The 17,878-nt window shown below is 42.8% G+C and overlaps 1 protein-coding gene across 7 annotated transcripts in view; it reads right to left on the bottom strand.

Annotated features, from left to right (window-relative positions):
• Positions 1–17,878, bottom strand: part of LCLAT1 (lysocardiolipin acyltransferase 1) — a 174,414-nt gene that overhangs the window by 62,003 nt on the left and 94,533 nt on the right. The window lies entirely within an intron of this gene.

Genomic DNA, 17,878 nt, shown 5'->3' with positions numbered 1-17,878 from the left:
TTCCTTCTCCTAGCAGCTAGACCTGAAACTAAATGCCCCCTGCCAGAGGACCCTCACTGATACACATTGGATTTGTGAGGGTGGCCATCCTCAGTCTCTATTTCCCATCATGCCAATTAGTATTATTATTGTTATTATGTATTCGATTTCTATACCGCCCTTCCAAAAATGGCTCAGGGCAGTTTACACAGAGAAATAATAAATAAATAAAATGGATCCGTCTCCCCAAAGGGCTCACAATCTAAAAAGTAACATCAGATAGACACCAGCAACGGTCACTGGAGGTACTGTGCTGGGGGTGGATAGGGCCAGTTACTCTCCCCTTGCTAAATAAAGAGAATCGCCACGTTAAAAGGTGCCTCTTTGCCAAGTTAGCAGGGGTTGTCACCTAGGAAGAAGAGAACCCAGAAAGAGCTGATTTTTTGTTCTCATGACAGCTCCTTGTGAATGGCTTTAGGAAGCAGTCCGAGATGCAGAGGCAAATGCAAGTTTCAGAAGGCCCTTGGCAAACTTACCTCCATGGGTCCATTCCAATTTGGGTGGGCCCCAAGAGGGTTACTCTACCACCACCACATAAAGACTTTTGGGCACAGAGGTGGTTTCAGGAGTAAGCAGTGGCAGCTGCCCAATGATGCTGATCCCCAAATGATGCTGCCAGCCCAGCAGATACCGCCGCCCCCCCCAACTCCATTGCTGAATTATTATATTGTGCATTCAAAGATGCTCAGACACAGCTGCAGACTATACTGAATGGTACACAGACATTTCAAAACATTCACCTGCAGAATAGATTACTGATGTAGTATCAAGGAATTTCTAAACTAACCATGTGGGGGGGATGTAGTAAAAGGTATATAAAAGACACCTCCCTACACACATTTTTATATCATCTTCCTATACACTTCCATCTTTAACAAAAGGCATTTGATCAAATGGCCTACAATATCAGGCCATGTCTCTTTCTCTTTCCATTCTTTCTCTTTCAATACATCAATACAAACTGGCTTGCATAAAAAGCATGAACTATGTGGCTGCTTGTGTTATTATTCCCCTATTTTAAAAATCCAAAATACTAAAAGGTGAAACAATGTTAAACATGAATAATATGTTAATTGCTCTCTTCCCTCCACTCCCAAGACTGACAATGACACACTACTGAAAGGACATGTATATTTCATTCTGCTTGCCACTCAACACATGCTATAGTTTAAAATGGAAAGTTCTGCTGAGGGAATGATAGCACTAAGTGGATTGGCATTTGCACTTAGTTTTCCAGTGGTTTGGCTGTATTAATAATGCAAAGAGGGAGGATATCCTCCAAGTACATTAGTTAAAGAAGAAGGTTTTCATTAGCATTACAATGAGTTTTATTCACAACTAAGAATATCTTGGTGGTTCGAAAAATAATTGTTTGCTTTTTAGCATTTAATCATATTTATGGGCTAAGACGTCTTTGGCTGTTAATGTTTTTCCCCCCTGTGCTGCACCAATACACCAGCTTTCTCAAGTGGCTGCAGTTCATGACAGGCTATTTTTAGCATTCTTATTGCAAAATATGTTCTGAATCAGAAAATTGTACTGAACTGGTTCGTTAGCTAAAAATAAAGCGTTCACTTTTTTTTTTTTTAAGGCTAGAATGAATTTAAAATTACAATATATTTAAAATGCAGACAAAGATGCAAGATTATTTGCTCTCCCTATTTTTCCATAATGATCTGCTTTTAGAAAAGTTAAAAAAAATAGGGTGGGCCTGTTAACACCAGCTCAGCTTCTTACAATTATGTGGATAAATTTGGTTGGTTCCAGCAAATACATTCCGCTCTGTCAGCTATGCTGAAAGGAGACTAAAGCAATGTGGTCAGCAGAAGCTGGTGGTTCTTGGCAGGACTGAAGAACATGGTTCTTTGAATGCCACATACCCAAGATGATAATTAATGGGCAGAATTAGATGGAGAGAGTGGAATTATTGTCTCTGGCAGCCAAACTCTGTGGGATAACGTTCTCTATTTAATTATTACAACTGAGCCAAGTCACCAAACTCTTTTTAAAAAAATCTGCAGGAAGCCATGTCCATCTATAGCAGGCCTTAGTAGGCCTCTGGAATGTCCCATCTCATATGGCAACCGCTCCCATTAAGACTTCATAAAGCCCAGTTGGAGGCCCAGCTCTCACTGTGCTGTTACCTGCAGTGCCTTTTAACAAGATTATTGAGCACTGCTATTTACAAGAAATAGCCCTGGCCAGTCCATCTTTTCATTTGCAGTCAGCAGAATGCATGGTTCACGACAAACTAAAATTTACCTTAAGCAGAACTCTGTAGAATTCTGCAGAATGCCATTTATGAGAGGACAGCTTTGGGTTGGGTTGCTGAATCAACATGTCAATACTATGAAGCTGAGATGACTGCTCATATGATTCTGTGGAGCTGAAGTGTTCCTGATACAAAAGTACAGGAGAACCTCGTTATTCGTGGAACCGTGACTGGCAGTTCCGTGTATCCGTGGGGTATCTAACAGACAACCGTTTCCAGTATTCATGGGTACAAAGGGTTTAAACCCATGTATCTGTGGTTCCTAGAGGGCCAGAAGCAACCACAGAGTTCACTTCCACCCACCATTTTGTCTACAGGAGCCATTTTGTGGCTTGTTTCTTTACAAAAACTGACTCTTTTCTGTGATTTTTTGTGGGTTGGGGGGGCATTCCTGGGCATATGGGGACCCCATGCCACAGTATGTTTTTTCACTGTTTTCTCTCCACTCTTGAACCAAACTCCCTCTTTCCCATAGCAATTACTTGCAATTCCATTACTTGTAGTAGTAGGTGAGAAAGAACTCCCGCAAGTTACGAAGTTATCCTATATATCTGTGTTGTAGCATTGTGAAAATGTAAAACAGCAGTGCACAACTCAAATAGACCCAAATACTTCTATATTTTTAGCCTACTTTCCAGTAGGCTTATGAGATCCCCTGGCTTTCTGTGTGTGTATGTGTCCGTCCATGTGTCCCCCCACCATCAACTTCACGATGCCTGGACCAATATGAACCAAATTGGGTACAGTTGTAGAGACACACAAGGACACCTCAATGGCTCAGTTTGTGATAATGTCATCCACCCCAATCCAAGATGGAGGACGCGTAAACATTTGAGGTGCAAGTGGGCTAATTTGTGAACCGCTTAACTGATTTGAACCAAATTTGCTACAGCTGTAGGGACACATGGGGTGTGCAAATGGTGTGGTATGTGATGATGTCATCCACTCCAATTCAAGATGGTGGCTGCATTAACATCTGAGGTGCAAGCGGGGTAATTTGTGGATTGTCTAACCAATTTAAACCAAATTAGGTACAGTTGCAGTGAGTGACACACAGGGACACCTCAGTGGTGCAGTTTGTGATGATGTCATCCACCCAGATCCAAGATGGTGGATGCATGAACATTTGAGGTGCAAGAGATCTTAACTTGTGGACCTCTATTTGAACCAAATTTAGTCCAGTTGTAGAGACAGTGAAAGAAAAGCAGGCTGATTAGTTCTTACTAGAACAACTAACTAACTCAAGGCCACATTAGCCATGGAAAAGCATATTTGTTAAGGGGGGGGGGGATAATGAGGTAAGAAATTTGATCTAACATTTACTCTGAGCCCCCACCGCCTGCTCTTTCTCCAACCCACCATCTATACCTTCTCTTTTTTTCTATTCCTCCATCCCAAAGTTCTTCCTGTCCCACTGTCTCACCTATCCCTGCTCCAAATTACACCCTTAACATTAGCTTTTCCTACTAAAATAACCTTTAAATTGGTTTTAAATGGTTTTAAAACAATATAAAACAAATTTTAAAACAGTTTAAGTCAATTGTTTTAAATGGTGGGTGGTTGTTGTTTTTTGGTGGAGTTTTTTGTACACAGACCAGAGCCTTAGGATAGCGGGTATAGAAATGTAATAAATTAATTAAATTAAATTAAAAATCACAAGTTTTCCAATATTTAAACCCCGCAAAGAGGAAGCCACTTAAAGATGGGGAAGGCAGGCAAAGAAAGGTTGAATACTTTCTCCCTCTGCCACCTCTTCTACTTGCATACTATACATACTTTGGGCATCAGGTTGACTCAGCTCAAGGCTCAAGGTTGACTCAGCCTTCCATCCTTCCGAGGTCGGTAAAATGAGTACCCAGAATGTTGGGGGGCAATATGCTAAATCATTGTAAACCGCTTAGAGAGCTTCCAACTATAGAGCGGTATATAAATGTAAGTGCTATTGCTATTGCTATCAGTTCAGTGGCAACAGCACACAAGAACCTTATGCTATACAGGCTTGTTTGGCACAACCCACTGGACAAAACATGACAGAGTTGCAGAGCTTAGTTGTTTGTGCACTAATGTCTGTTGCAGCTCTCTACAGCAAGAACGTTTTGTTACTGTATCTGTAATGATTAACTGTTCCTTTTTAATGTCTTGTTTCTATTGAGAGATAGATAAACATTTTACATTACTTGACCAGAAACAGTTCACAACAATTACAGTTCATAGTAAGCATACAGTCAGTATAGTCAATCTAGCAAAGCGGTGGTGGAGCCCTTTTTGGCTGCCCATCTGCCGCAAAGTAAAATGGGTAAGCAAAATGCCACAAAGTAAAATGGGTAAGCAAAGTAAAATGGGGAGGAGGGAAGGGGGAGGAGGGAGGGGGAGGGCAAGAGAGCATGGGGCGGGGGGGAGGCAAGTGAAAGTGGGAGAGGGGGAGGGCAAGATACAGTGGGGAGGGCAAGAGAGTTGGGGGAAGGCAAGAGAGTGGGGCAGAAGGGAGGGCAAGATAGAGTGGGGCAGGGGGGAGGGGGAGCAGGGGAGAGGGTAAGAGAGTGGGGCAGGGGGAGAGCAGGAGAGAGGAGCAGGGGGGAGGGGGAGGGAAGGCAGGAGAGTGTGGGGCAGGAGAGTGAGAGAGAGGGGTGGGAGGGGGATGGAGGGCAAGAGAGAGTGTGGAGGGAAGGGAGGAGGAAAGAGAGTGGGGCGGGAGGGAGGGGAAGAGGGGCAAGAGTGTGGGACAGGAGGGAGGGGGAAGAGTGGGGCAGGAGGGAGGAAGGGGGAGAGTGGGGCAGGAGGGAGGGAGGGGGAGAGTGGGGCAGGAGGGAGGGGGGAACAGCCAGACCCAAAGAGCGCACAGATGCTTTGTGCGGGTTGGCTAGTTCTAACATGTTCTTCAGTATCCAGATATAGAAGCAGCAATGTCCCATTACTACCTCCAATTTGTTGGGTTTGAGACGGCCTTTCCTTTCTTACCTCCTTGTTAGACCTTCTAACAAGGAAGTCGGAAAGGAAAGACCTGGGTATTTGGAATTCCCTGAGTGGGCTGGACATCGATGAGGAGGCTGAAGTCAGCATGGAGGCCTAATGTGTAAGCCTTTCTCTCTAATATTTTATAATGGAAATGTATGTGCAATGGAATGGAATGGAATGGAATGGAATATCCCAGTATGGCCTTGCCCTATTATTCTGTCAAACCAAACACTAGGGTTTTTTTCTGACATTGCACTCAGCATGTAGTGGTCCTCCTTTTGGGACCAAAGTCTAAGGATTCTCCCTTGGATTTCTTTATATCTTATCTTAGTTCAAGGACAGCAATGTTTTTACTCTAGCACAAATCAAGGAGAGCACACATCAGTTGTGCAACAACCCACTGTGATGAGTTCAAATGCTGTTGGTATCTGTGCTGTGTGGAGCTGGTGCTTCATATGCTGTGCTGCATGGTCTCCCTTTAGAAGAGGTTTGTTGGCTGTAAACAGGTGCCTAGGGTCTGATTTGGTCTGTCTAGCCCAGTACTGTCTACTCTAGCCAGCTGCAATTCATCAAGTTTCCAGAAAAGGGTCCTTCCTATCCCTGTTACTTGAGATCCTTAACTGGAGGTGCAAATGACTGAAGCAAGGACCATGAGCATATGTACTCTACGCAGATATAAGCCTCCCCTGCCACAAAATTGCAACAATACTCATAAATGCACAAATGTAGGCACAAACTAAGAACAAAAATGGGAAGTACAGGACCAGACACAGTCAATCAATGAGTACTCCATTTGTGTTAAATAATGCATGCAAAATGTTCTGTTTCTAGTTTACAAATGCTTGTGTATAACACAAATGCTTGTGTTAAAATGCTGGGGTGGGGATCTCTACATATGTGCTGCACAGCTGGGGTTGTAGGCACAATTAACTACTGTATCAGTGACCAGGAGACAGAAAAGTGATTATGCCAAATTTGATGCTGTGAGCTTTTAGGAGGTGTGCATATAGTACCAATCCTTCAATTAACATCATGCTAGATGCTGAGTTTGTTACATTGCACAGCACTCTTCTGTGCACATGGCTCATTCAGGCAAGGCAACTGGCTAGATCTGGGCCTCTGTTCCTTTTTGCAAATACTGTATATCAAGACAATTATTCAGTCAGAATAAGACTGGTAAAAATTACTTTGGAAAGAGAACCATGTTTCTAATAATATAACAGTTTTGTAAGCGACATAAAGCTGAATTGCTGTTTGTGTTTTCTATTAAATTTATTTTTAAAAAGAGAGAGCTCTGACTCTGTTAGAACTCTTTCCCAAGCATCTCTGCCCTATGTGTTTTGACTTTTTGACTTTGGTACCTATGGCAACATCCAGCCAAAATAAATATGCCAATGGTCTCTTCAGTAAAACCCAGCAATTGACTGTCAGCCTCAAAAATGTGAGTCAACCTCAAAATAACAGGCCAAAATCTGTGCACTTTGGGAATAAAAGAGGACAAGAGGCACACATTGATTTCTCAAGGCAACTACTGACAATTGTGGAAGTCTGTAACTGAATTATAACCTATTTAAATAGCGATGACCAAACACATATTTAGGGGTTCAGGATACACAAGGAAAATGGAGCAAAGGCTTACAAAGAAAAGTAAAATTTTAATAATGATACCAGTTAGCAACTGAGAGAGACCACTCTATAAACAACAGGGCCACATTTTGCAAATCCATATTAGCATGATTGTCCTCTAGGGGCCAGTATTGTTTTGAATAAAAAGTCAAACACTGTATTCTAACAAACTACAATGAGCCTTAGGTCTGGGAAAGGTACTGCTTTTCTTCTAGTGATTATACACAGCAGAAAATAACTAGACCATTCAAATCCAACTATCGGTTGTAAGCAAAGTTCTCAGTCATAGTTCATAAGTGAATTAGTGCAGTCATAAGACAGAACCTATGAGCTGTTCCTGTAGATCTGCAATACATGTGAATTACTACCTAGAAACCAGTGCATAGAATGCTGCTGGAGCTAACACAGAGCCCAGAGATAGGCAAAGAAGCGATTCAATAGGAAACACTCACAAATTGAGCTGACTTCCTGGAAAATGAACAAGTAAAAAAACCATCTTCTAGATATTATATCACCTTCAATAAAGTCACCAGAGTTTTTCTAAGAGACCTCTAACAGCCAGATAGATACATAATTTAACAGATACCTTTCTGTCCATTAGATTCCCTGACTCTTGTAGAGTCATTAATGACATTGCCATCAACCAGCTGCATTGCCTATGGCAAGGAAGACATGGCCCCAGGTGTGGGGGGTACATTTTCCCAACACAGCTAAAGGAATATTTAGAATTAGAAAAAAGAATGATCTCTATAGAAAATGTGATTCCCCCACTAAGTAGAGAATGATAATCGTCTATGGGATGTGGTTGTGTGAGCATAACATGCACCCCAAAACCAAATGAACAGCAGTACTGCTACCCTTCACTGCAAAGTAGCCCTTCTGTGTACTAAATGGGGGCTAGGGTCATGCCAAGAATGAAATGTATTCTGAATCACAAAGGTGAAGGATTACTCAGGATTCAGACATTTCATCCCCTCCCACATGGTTATGCAGGGGTGGTATGCCAAGTGGAAGGAAGGCATGTGTCCAGCCACTTCACATTGCATGTCGTATGGCTAGTAGGTGACAATCGCTAAAGCTGTATGCTTCCCCCACCCTTCAAACCTATTTTTATTCATAAGCCAATTTATACAGATCTAATCAATTAGAACTCATGATTAATTGACAAAAATTATTTAACTGTGCAACAGCCTTAGCTGCTTTGTAGTTTGCTGGATTTCATAATCATGTTTTTTACTAAAAAGCTTTTTTTAAAGGCTGCATGAACGAATCTGTTGCTCTTCCTTTAATAACAGGAGAGGCAGCAAGTGTGCCAGTTGCAGTTTACTGACGGAGATAGTCATGTATCAAGTTCTATATATCTGATAGTACCAGATCCAACACTTAAACTTAATTTCAATGGCACAAACTGCAAAACAAATAGTATAGTTATAAACACAATACCATTATTTTTTTAATAGCTGCATCTTAGAAGAGGCATTCCTTCTTGTATGAAAATGCATGGATAATATTTGTCCAGGACAGCAATGCCATGTTGCATACACTAACAATTCTCAAAATGACTTAATATCAAGCTCTGCTTCTATTCATCCCAATGTGTCATGAGCACTAGAAAGGGTGCTCAACAAGATGATTATGAGAAATGTATTGGACGGACTGGCTGTAACTGAAACACTGCTCAGTTCCTCTGGATGCACAAGAAAAAACTTGTTCCCCTTTCTATACATGAAGTCAAGTCTCTCGTCTTCTTTACAACTCATTATGAAAACCCCTTTCTGTTCCAAAGCTGTCCACAGTCTACCATAACTTTCACTATTGAGAACTGAATGCAGCTAGTTCCAACAGAAAAAATGAGGATCAAGAAAGATGACTGCGGGCTGCACTATTTGCCCTGTATAACTCATCTGAGTGAGGAGGAGGGGCTGCAGGCAGATTAATCTCTATATTAATTGAGCAAATGATGGCAAGCCTATATTTGAAGGTGGTGGGGAAATGAATATCATAAGATTCCAGATGCCTTGTGGAAATAATTATGCAACTAACAAACAAGTGTGCTCTAACATACATTTTCAAGTACAGCGAATAACTTTGTCATGGCCAAAACATCTTTAGAGTGGTATAGAGTTGATTCATTCCCAGTCCTGCTTCATTTCTCCTACACTGTGTCACACCATTGTGAAAGCTTGTGATGTATCTGGATAAGATGGCTTTTGCCAGTGCAGTAGTTCCAAAGCAACACTCTGGGCTTGTTTATTATGGTAGCACAATGGCACCCATTGCAATGTTCTGACACATCAGATTAGCTTTATAGAAAAATGTATTTCTTGATCAAATGATACACTGAATTTCAGGTGATCTGCTAAGGGCTTTCTATGCAATATGAGACAGTATGAACCAGTCCAAGCAACTGCCCTCTCATCATTTGAAAACCTTCCTTAAATGAACTTCTACAAAGGAGACATATGTCAAGCTCTTCATTTCATTGACATAAGGTAATGGAACATAAGGCATTACTTCACTGCAATGGAGTGCCAAACCACCAATTCCAGCAAACAGGTAATAGCAGAGTCCACAGAGCCAACACGTTCCATAATTACATGCAAAGAAAAATACTTCTGCTTCTATGAACTCTGACTCAAAACACTGGCCCTACATTCGTCAGCTGGAAAAACATGACAGAACTTTATGCCCCCACCTCAAATCTAGGTTTGCCATTTCATGGCTTTTAACTATTTGACCATTTAAATTAGCCACATGATTAAAAGAACAGTAACCATGATATTTGAGGATATTTTAAAAACTTAGTTGTTTCTCTAAAACAGGGCTGCACAACTTCATCCCTCGTTAGTTTTGGACTGCAAGTCCCATCATCCTCTGCCACAGTGGCCAATAGTCAGGAAAGTTGTACAGCCCTACTCTAGACTAAGCCTGCTCCTATGCTGTGCTGCACAACACAAGCTTAAAAAATAGGACAGGACCCCGTCCATGTCATTTAGCTGATGCAGCCAATGAACAACTTTACCCTTGGATTAATCTCCCATTTCTTTGGCAGTTGCTGTATACATTTGGATTTGTCTTCATATTACTTAGATCAACAGTATTTCAATCATCCTTTAATAATCCACAAATTCCAGTTAGGCAGTGGAATCCCTGAATGGGTGCCTGGAGGCAGGGATGGCAGGATGAGGCCTAACAAACAGAAACTCAGTACATATAAGACAGAGTTGTTGATGGTAGATAAGGCCCAGTACCAAAGGATTAGATTTGTCCCAAGGGGGTCATACTCCTAAAGGAGCAGGTTTGCTTCCTAGTGGTGCTATTGGAAATAATGCTGCTTCTTGATTCTTTGTTGGCCAGAACTGCCTTTTTCCATCTGCATCTTGAATGCCAACTGCACTCCTTTCTGGGAAACGGTTTTAGCTACCTTGGTAACTCTTCTAGGTTGAATTACTGCTATGCACTTCAAGTAGGGCTGCCTTTGAAGAATGTCAAGAAGCTCCAAGAGCCCGTTTCTGAATGACCCCCATATGAGGCTGGGCGGGTAGCTATCGGAGAGAGGACCTTCTCAATGATAATGCCCAAATGATAATAATACAAACTTATAATGTTGTCAGGGACTTCAGTACCTGAAGGGCCGCCTGACTTGACACAAGTGCAAAATGTTAATAATCTGAAGCCCTTCTCTGAGTGCCTCTGCCCTTTAAAACGAGGCAGTTGGTGACTAATGAGGGGGCCTTCTAGACTGTGTGCCCCATCTCTGGTACACTCCTCCCAGGTGGCTCACAGGCACCTGCTTTTATTTTCCAGGCCTTTTAAAGTGTCAGTTGAGTTTAGCTTGGTCATTTTTAGCCTACTTTCCTTGATATTAAGGATATCCTAAGGATATTAAGGCCTTATCTAATACCTGATAGGGAGCTGTACTAGTTACCTTTTGTTTCTGGATTCAACAATTAATTTTCAAAGTCCTAAATGACTTCAGCCCAGAGTAATAGTGTCTTCTGTATTCTCTCCAGCACATCTTGAGATTGTCAGATGAGGCCTTGCTTATAGTCTCCCCAGAAACCACGGCTACAGGTAACAAGATCTTAAGCCTTCTTTGTAGTGGCACTCCCAGGATCTAGGAAGGTGTACTTTTCCAGTTCTCTAAACATTCAGGATGAGGCTCAAAACTATTCTATTCATTGGTCTTTAGGGAGGCTAGAGGGCTATTTTGGTACCTTTAAAAAAAATCCCAATTTGTTTTGGTGCTGGTTTTAGTGTTTTGCATTTTAAACATTTATTGTGTTTTATTGTCTTCAACAGCTGCACTAATATACAACTTTGCAGGTAAGCAGAGCAAATTAAATATTTAACATTTAAAACTAAATAATTATATTTAACTTAACTATATTAAACTATGTAAGCTATTTAAAAGAGACAAAAATAAGGTCAAATATTCAAACCCCCCCCCCCAAGTACTTGATTAAGTTGACAGTATTGCAGTTCAAAATGCACCTCGGCACACACACTTCTGGCTCTTCTAGACATCTTTTGCATCGTTTGTTTATTCTTAGAAATAGGTATCATTCTTATGTAGTTCAATTTCCCTAATCAATGACTGTATTTCCCCCTTATCTTTAGAGGAATACAAGTGTTTAGTGCCACAATCCAGACCTTCTGCACTTGAGAGCACAGCATAGTGGAGGTGGAGCACTTACTGGTGAAAGGGTGCCAAAACCATCCACACAATCTATGTGAGAACATTCCTGATAATAGCTCCAGTACCAATTCTCTTTCTGGATGCAGTTTGGATTTAAAGACATATGCCCAGATGGGAGGTATGGAGAGCCTTATCTTGCAATGCTACAGTCTGAAATGCAGCTAAGGACTTTGCATGGCTGTGGCACAAGCAGCCTCTTTCTCTTTTGTTAAATGAAAATAGTCTGAAATGAAAAAGTTTATATATGAAAGACTCTCTCTCTCTCTCTCTCTCTCTCTCACACACACACACACACACACACACACACACACACACACCAGCAATTCCAAGAGGTATTTGCTACCTTTACTTCTTAAGAACAATCTAGCTGTGAGCAGAGACTAGAGGCAATGCACTAGGGCTTAGTGAGAATCTGCTATTAAGAACTGTATGTACTACTAACAAAGGCACAGACAGCACTAGGAAGGGGGGAAGTTGGCAACCTCCTGTCCTGTTGCTGCTGGGTGGAGCCCTTTCCTGATTGTTGAGTGTTTCCAACTGCTCCACCCCCTCTGCAGGTACCTCCAGCCATCCATAAAAGAGCAGCCTGGGCCAGGGGCATGAGCCACTGCTCCCTTGTGGGGAGCAGTCATTGGGCCACAGGAATCAGAAGGACAAAGAAGCACAGCAGGGACTTGGAGATTGCAAAGCAGCACTGACAACAGTTCTCCCCATACCTGCCTGAGATTTTAGCAGCTGCATAGGGCCTAGCTAGAATTAGATGAACCCACACAGAGCATCTGTGCGCTAGGACTTTGTTGCTCTCTCCCCCCCCCGCCCCTGCTTTATTGCTCAGTGTCAGCCACCCCCTCCCTGCTGCTCGCTCGCCCCCTCGCTGCTACTCACACACTCACCCTTCCCCGCTGCTCCCTGGCTCACTCGCCCCTCCCTGCTTGCTCTCTCTCTCTCAAGTGACTCCCTGGTATACAGATGAGTTCCAGACAATGAAGCAGGCTGGTAGATGGCTTGAGCATCATTGGCGGAAAACTCAGAATGAATGTGATCGAACACAGGCTAGAGCCCATATTAGGACCTACTCTATGGGGGTGAAGAAATCCTACTTTTCCACCACCATTGCGTCAGCTCAATGTCATCCAGGGGAGCTTTTTCGAGTGGTTTGGAGCCTCTTAGGTGAGGACCCCAAAGACCATCAAACAGAACCCTTGGCAGCCCACTGTGACCAATTTGCATTACATTATGCAGATAAAATCGCTCATATCCATTCTGACTTGGATGCTAAGATTTTTGCAGCACTGGAACTGGATGTTGCCAATGCACTGTCTGGTCTTGTTAAATTGGATGGTTTTCAGACTGTGTTGCCTGAGGTGGTGGACAGGCTGCTTGGAAGGCTGTGGCCTACCACATGCATCCTCAACCCTTGCCAAGGACACATTGGTTGGTGAAGTCTTCTAAGGAGCGACTGGGTCTATGGGTGGCAGGGGTGGTGAATGCCTCTTTAGAGCAGGGGGTGGTCCCCTCTCGCCTGAAAGAGGCAGTCATTACGCCCCTCCTTTAAAAGCCCTCATTGGACCCAGATGACTTAAATAACTTTCAACCAGTTTCAGACCTCCCCTTCTTGGGCAAGGTGTTGGAAAGCGTCTCAGCTCCAAGCAGTCCCGGGTGAATTTGATTACTTAGATCCTTTCCAGTCTGGCTTCCGACCTGCATATGGAACCGAAACTGCCTTGGTCACCCTGGTGGATGATCTGTGCCAGGAGATAGACAGAGGGAGTGTGACTCTGTTGCTCCTCCTGGACCTCTCAGTGGCTTTTGATACCATCGACCATGGTATCCTTCTGGGTCATCTCTCTAGGTTGGGACTTGGGGGCAAGTTATATGGTGGCTCTGCTCCTACCTGGAGGGATATACTCAGAAGGTGGTGCTGGGGGATGCCTGCTCCACCCCTTGGCCTTTGGCCTATGTGGTGCCACAGGGATCTATTCTGTCCCCATGCTGTTTAACATTTATATGAAAACTCTGGGAGAGGTCATTCGTGGTGTGGGTTGTGGTGCCATCAATATGCTGATGACACCCAGCTCCACATATCTTTTAAGTCAGCAGACACCAGGGAGGCAGTGGGTGTTCTGAACCGGAGCTTGGAGTCTGGTCTGGACTGGATGGGGGCAAACAAGCTGAAACTTAATCCAGATAAGACGGAAGTGCTCTGGATTGGTAGAACTGATCATCCGAGTACTGAGGTAATTCTGGTCTTGGACGGGGTCACACTCCCTCTGAAAGACAAAGTCCGTAGCCTGGGGGTGCTTCTGGACCCAACACTGGCCTTGGAGGCGCAGGTGGCGGTGGTGTGCAGAAGTGCCTTTTACTAACTATGGCTGGTATGGCAGCTGCGAACCTTCTTGGAGAAGTCATACCTGACCTCAGTCACTCGTACGTTGGTAACATCCAGATTGGACTACTGCAATGCACTCCATGTGAGGCTGCCCTTGAAGACTGTTCAGAAGCTTCACCTGGTCCAGAATTCTGCTGCAATGATGCTTGTGGGTGCAAGTCGCTTTATGAGTATCACACCCATCCTGTGGCAGCTTCATTGGTTACCGGTCCGCTTCCGGGCTAGATTCAATGTGCTGGTCTTGACCTTTAAAGCTCTACACGGCTTGGGGCCAGGTTACCTGTTGAACCGCATCCACCCATATGAACCTGCCAGGGCCCTCTGCTCATCGTCTCAGGCCCTGCTCATGGCTTTGCCAATAACAGAGATCTGACTGGCAGGGACTAGAGACAGGGCCTTTTTGGTTGTAGCATCTCGGCTTTAGAATGCCCTCCCTCAGTGTTTTTAAAGAACTAAACACACATCTTTTAAAAGAGGCTTTTAATGCTCCATCACTGGTTACATCTGGTAGGTTCTTTATTTTTTTAATAACTCTCAATTTTTAGCTTTAAAAATAACTATTAATTTAAAACTTAATACTCATTGTGGTTTTTAGCCTAACTTTTCATTTGTTTACTTAATTTGGTTAATTTTATTACTTTTATTTTGTATTGTATCTGTTTTATTGTTGTGAGCCCCCTGTACTGGAGGGGCGGGGTATAAATATTTTAAACAAACAAACAAACAAACTACCACTGATCTAAACTAATTTAGCCTAGGACAGGGGTTTCCAACCTGTGGGATTCCAGATGTTGATGAACTACAACTCCCACCATCTCTAGCCACAATAAGTTGTAGCTGGGGATGATGGAAGTTGTAGTTCAGCAGCATCTGAAGTAAGAACATAAGAACAGCCCTGCTGGATCAGGCCCAAGGCTCATCTAGTCCAGCATTCTGTTTCACACAGTGGCCCACCAGATGCCGCTGGAAGCCTACAGGCAGGAGTTCAGGGCATGCCCTCTCTCCTGCCGTTATTCCCCTGCAACTGGTATTCAGAGGCATCCTGCCTTTGAGGCTGGAGATGGCCTATAGCCCTCCCACTAGTAACCGTTGACAGACCTCTCCTCCATAAAGTTATTCAAACCCCTCTTAAAGCCACCCAGGTTGTTGGCTGTCACCACATCTTGTGGCAGAGAATTCCACAAGTTGATTATTTATTTATTCGATTTCTATACCGCCCTTCCAAAAATGGCTCAGGGCAGTTTACGCAGAGATATACTAAATAAATACCTCCGTTTTCTGGTCCTAAATTTCCTGATAATCAACTTCATGGGATGACCATGAAGTGTTCTAGTGTTTATGTGAGAAGGAGAAGAATTTCCCTCTATCCACTTTCTCCACACCATGCATGATTTTATAGACCTCTATCATGTCTCCCTGCAGTCATCTTTTTTCTAAACTAAATAGCCCCAGCAGTTGTAGCTTTGCCTCATAAGGAAGGTGCTCTAGGCCAGGGTGTCTCAACATGTGGGTCCCTAGATGTTATTGGACTTTAACTCCCATAATCCCCAGCCCCAATGGCCTTTGGTTGGGAATTATGGGAGTTGAAGTCCAATGACATCCCTGCTCTAGGCCCCTGATCATCTTGGTTGCCCTCTTCTGTACCTTTTCCAGTTCTACAATGTCCTTTTTTAGATGTGGTGACCAGAATTGTACGTAGCAGGTTCAGAACCCCTAGCCTAAGACACAGGTTGCAGAAATACACAACCCACGAGCTCTGAACTGTGAAACCTTTTGTTAAAGGAAAACCAAAGGACAAGTGATGTCTGGGAGGAGAGGGAAACAGCAGCTGTGACTTCTAGAACAATCTTCCTTGAGAATTCACTTGTGGATCCCACTAATACTTGCAAGAAACCAAAACTACAAGGGCAAGCGTTTAAAGATGGCAGATTAGAGGTCAAGCATTATAAATGAAGACTGCTATGCTGGGGGGCGGGGACAGGTTTGTTATTAATGTGATTTTGAAACTGATTTAAACTTCAGAAAATAAAACACTAATAAGTAAGGTTCAATATTTCAGCTCAGTGAACGTTAGGCCCTTACTAATGCTCAGTACAAAAGAGGTGAATATAACTCTCTTCTGAAGGTTATTACTTCATATTCTCTCTTAGTATTTTTACGGTTCAAATAACAGTGGCATTTATAATAAAACAGGTAATTCATTCATACGACAGCCTGCAATACAGATTAATCAGGGCTCCTGACAAATGAAATTAATTTTTGCAAAGTTAAAAAAGCAATTAAACTTCTCATGACATTTTCCCCCTTCGCTACTGACCTATTTTTGGAGCTAAATAATGTCCTTATGCCTGAAGGGAATGCATTTCAGCCTGAGGAATGGAAAACTGCCATGAGCCAAAATTTATTCACAGAAAAACACGAGGCATTTAAGGTTGTCATCCATGCACAAGGGAAAAGGAGTTTGCAAAGATGTAGGCATGATATTGAAGGCTTCACCATAACCACCTGGAAATTAACTTTCCTTATGCTCCTAATCTTGTCATTTTTCAGACTAGCTTGAAATGCTGTTTAGCCAATAATCACAAGGGCAGAAAAAGAAAATCCTATATTTTTGAACTGCAGAGAAAGAGTCAGGCAGGGTAGGGCGAGAAATGAGTTGTTTGTGGGGATGGAGGTGGTTTTGCAAATTTCTCTGAAGCTGCTAATGGCCAATATACATTACTACTGTATGTCAAAATGTGCTGATGGGGGTCCACGTGTACTGACTGTGCCTGTGACAAAGGGAAAATGCACAAGGGAAATTAGAGATTAGAGAGGTCCACTCCAAGTACTTGTGAGGTTCTTGGCAAATGCTTCTGAACATTTATTTGATGTTCAGAATAAATAGATCATGCACATATTTAGCCCCTAACAAAAAGTCAGCTTGCATTGAATGAACTAAGTGGCTGAATGAACTAACTCAAACACATGGTCTGCCAAGAAGCAACCAGTGTAGGCCACATTCTCAGGCATGCCTGGTGTTCACGTGCATCTTCAGTTTTATAAGAGTAGCTTATCTATGACCTTAGACTCTGCTCAGAAAAACTGAAGGTTTTCTATGTGTTGTATAGGTGACTCAAACAGTAATGCCATGAACAACAAATGTTACGCTAGAAGAGTTATTTCATCACTGAATATCAGAGCTGACTTTCACACCAGATAACCAAGGAATAAGGGAGGCATTCAAGGGAGGCTCCTCAGTAATGGCAAGGGGGAGCACTATCCAAGTATCCCCCAGAAGTGCATTATCCACTCTCTCCCTGACCCTCGAGCTAAACATAAAATAGTGTTAAAAAAGCACACACAACCAACAGTGTTCTTCTGCACTGCTGCAAAGCATCACTATCTAAAAAGCTAATTTAGTATCCAGCAACCAATTAGGATGCACAAGATATCCTCCCCGCCGCCAATTGTTGTTCTAAGAATTCTTCCTACAGATCAGGATAGCCAAGGAACAGCTGCTCTGTCCAACTTCCACAGCCATCCTGAGCCCAGTCAGATCTTCCCGAGATACATGCACTCTAGTCAACAAGCAGTGAGAGCAGAAGAAGCAGCTATTTAGGACAGGCAGGCAAAGCAAGGTGTTGAGGAGAGCTATTACTACATTTTCTCCAGAGTAAGATCCTTAATCAATTCTACAGTGACCAAAATCTTTGCAGGCACAATGAAATTCTGCTTCATACAACTAGCAGACATGGCAAAGCTGAACATTACAGGTTTATATTACCTATAAATGCCCCTCACCCAAATACAGCTTGCAGTATATTTTAATTCTTTATTCTAAAAAGGAGGATATAATTTACCCTCATATTAAGGGAGTAAATTATTACAAGGCTGTTTTGGAGTAGCATCATTACTT

Source organism: Hemicordylus capensis, chromosome 1 (genome assembly GCF_027244095.1).
Source record: "Hemicordylus capensis ecotype Gifberg chromosome 1, rHemCap1.1.pri, whole genome shotgun sequence".
NCBI lineage: Eukaryota > Metazoa > Chordata > Lepidosauria > Squamata > Cordylidae > Hemicordylus > Hemicordylus capensis.
The sequence above is the reverse complement of the archived record's forward strand: the minus strand, read 5'-3'. Positions and strand labels throughout refer to the sequence as shown.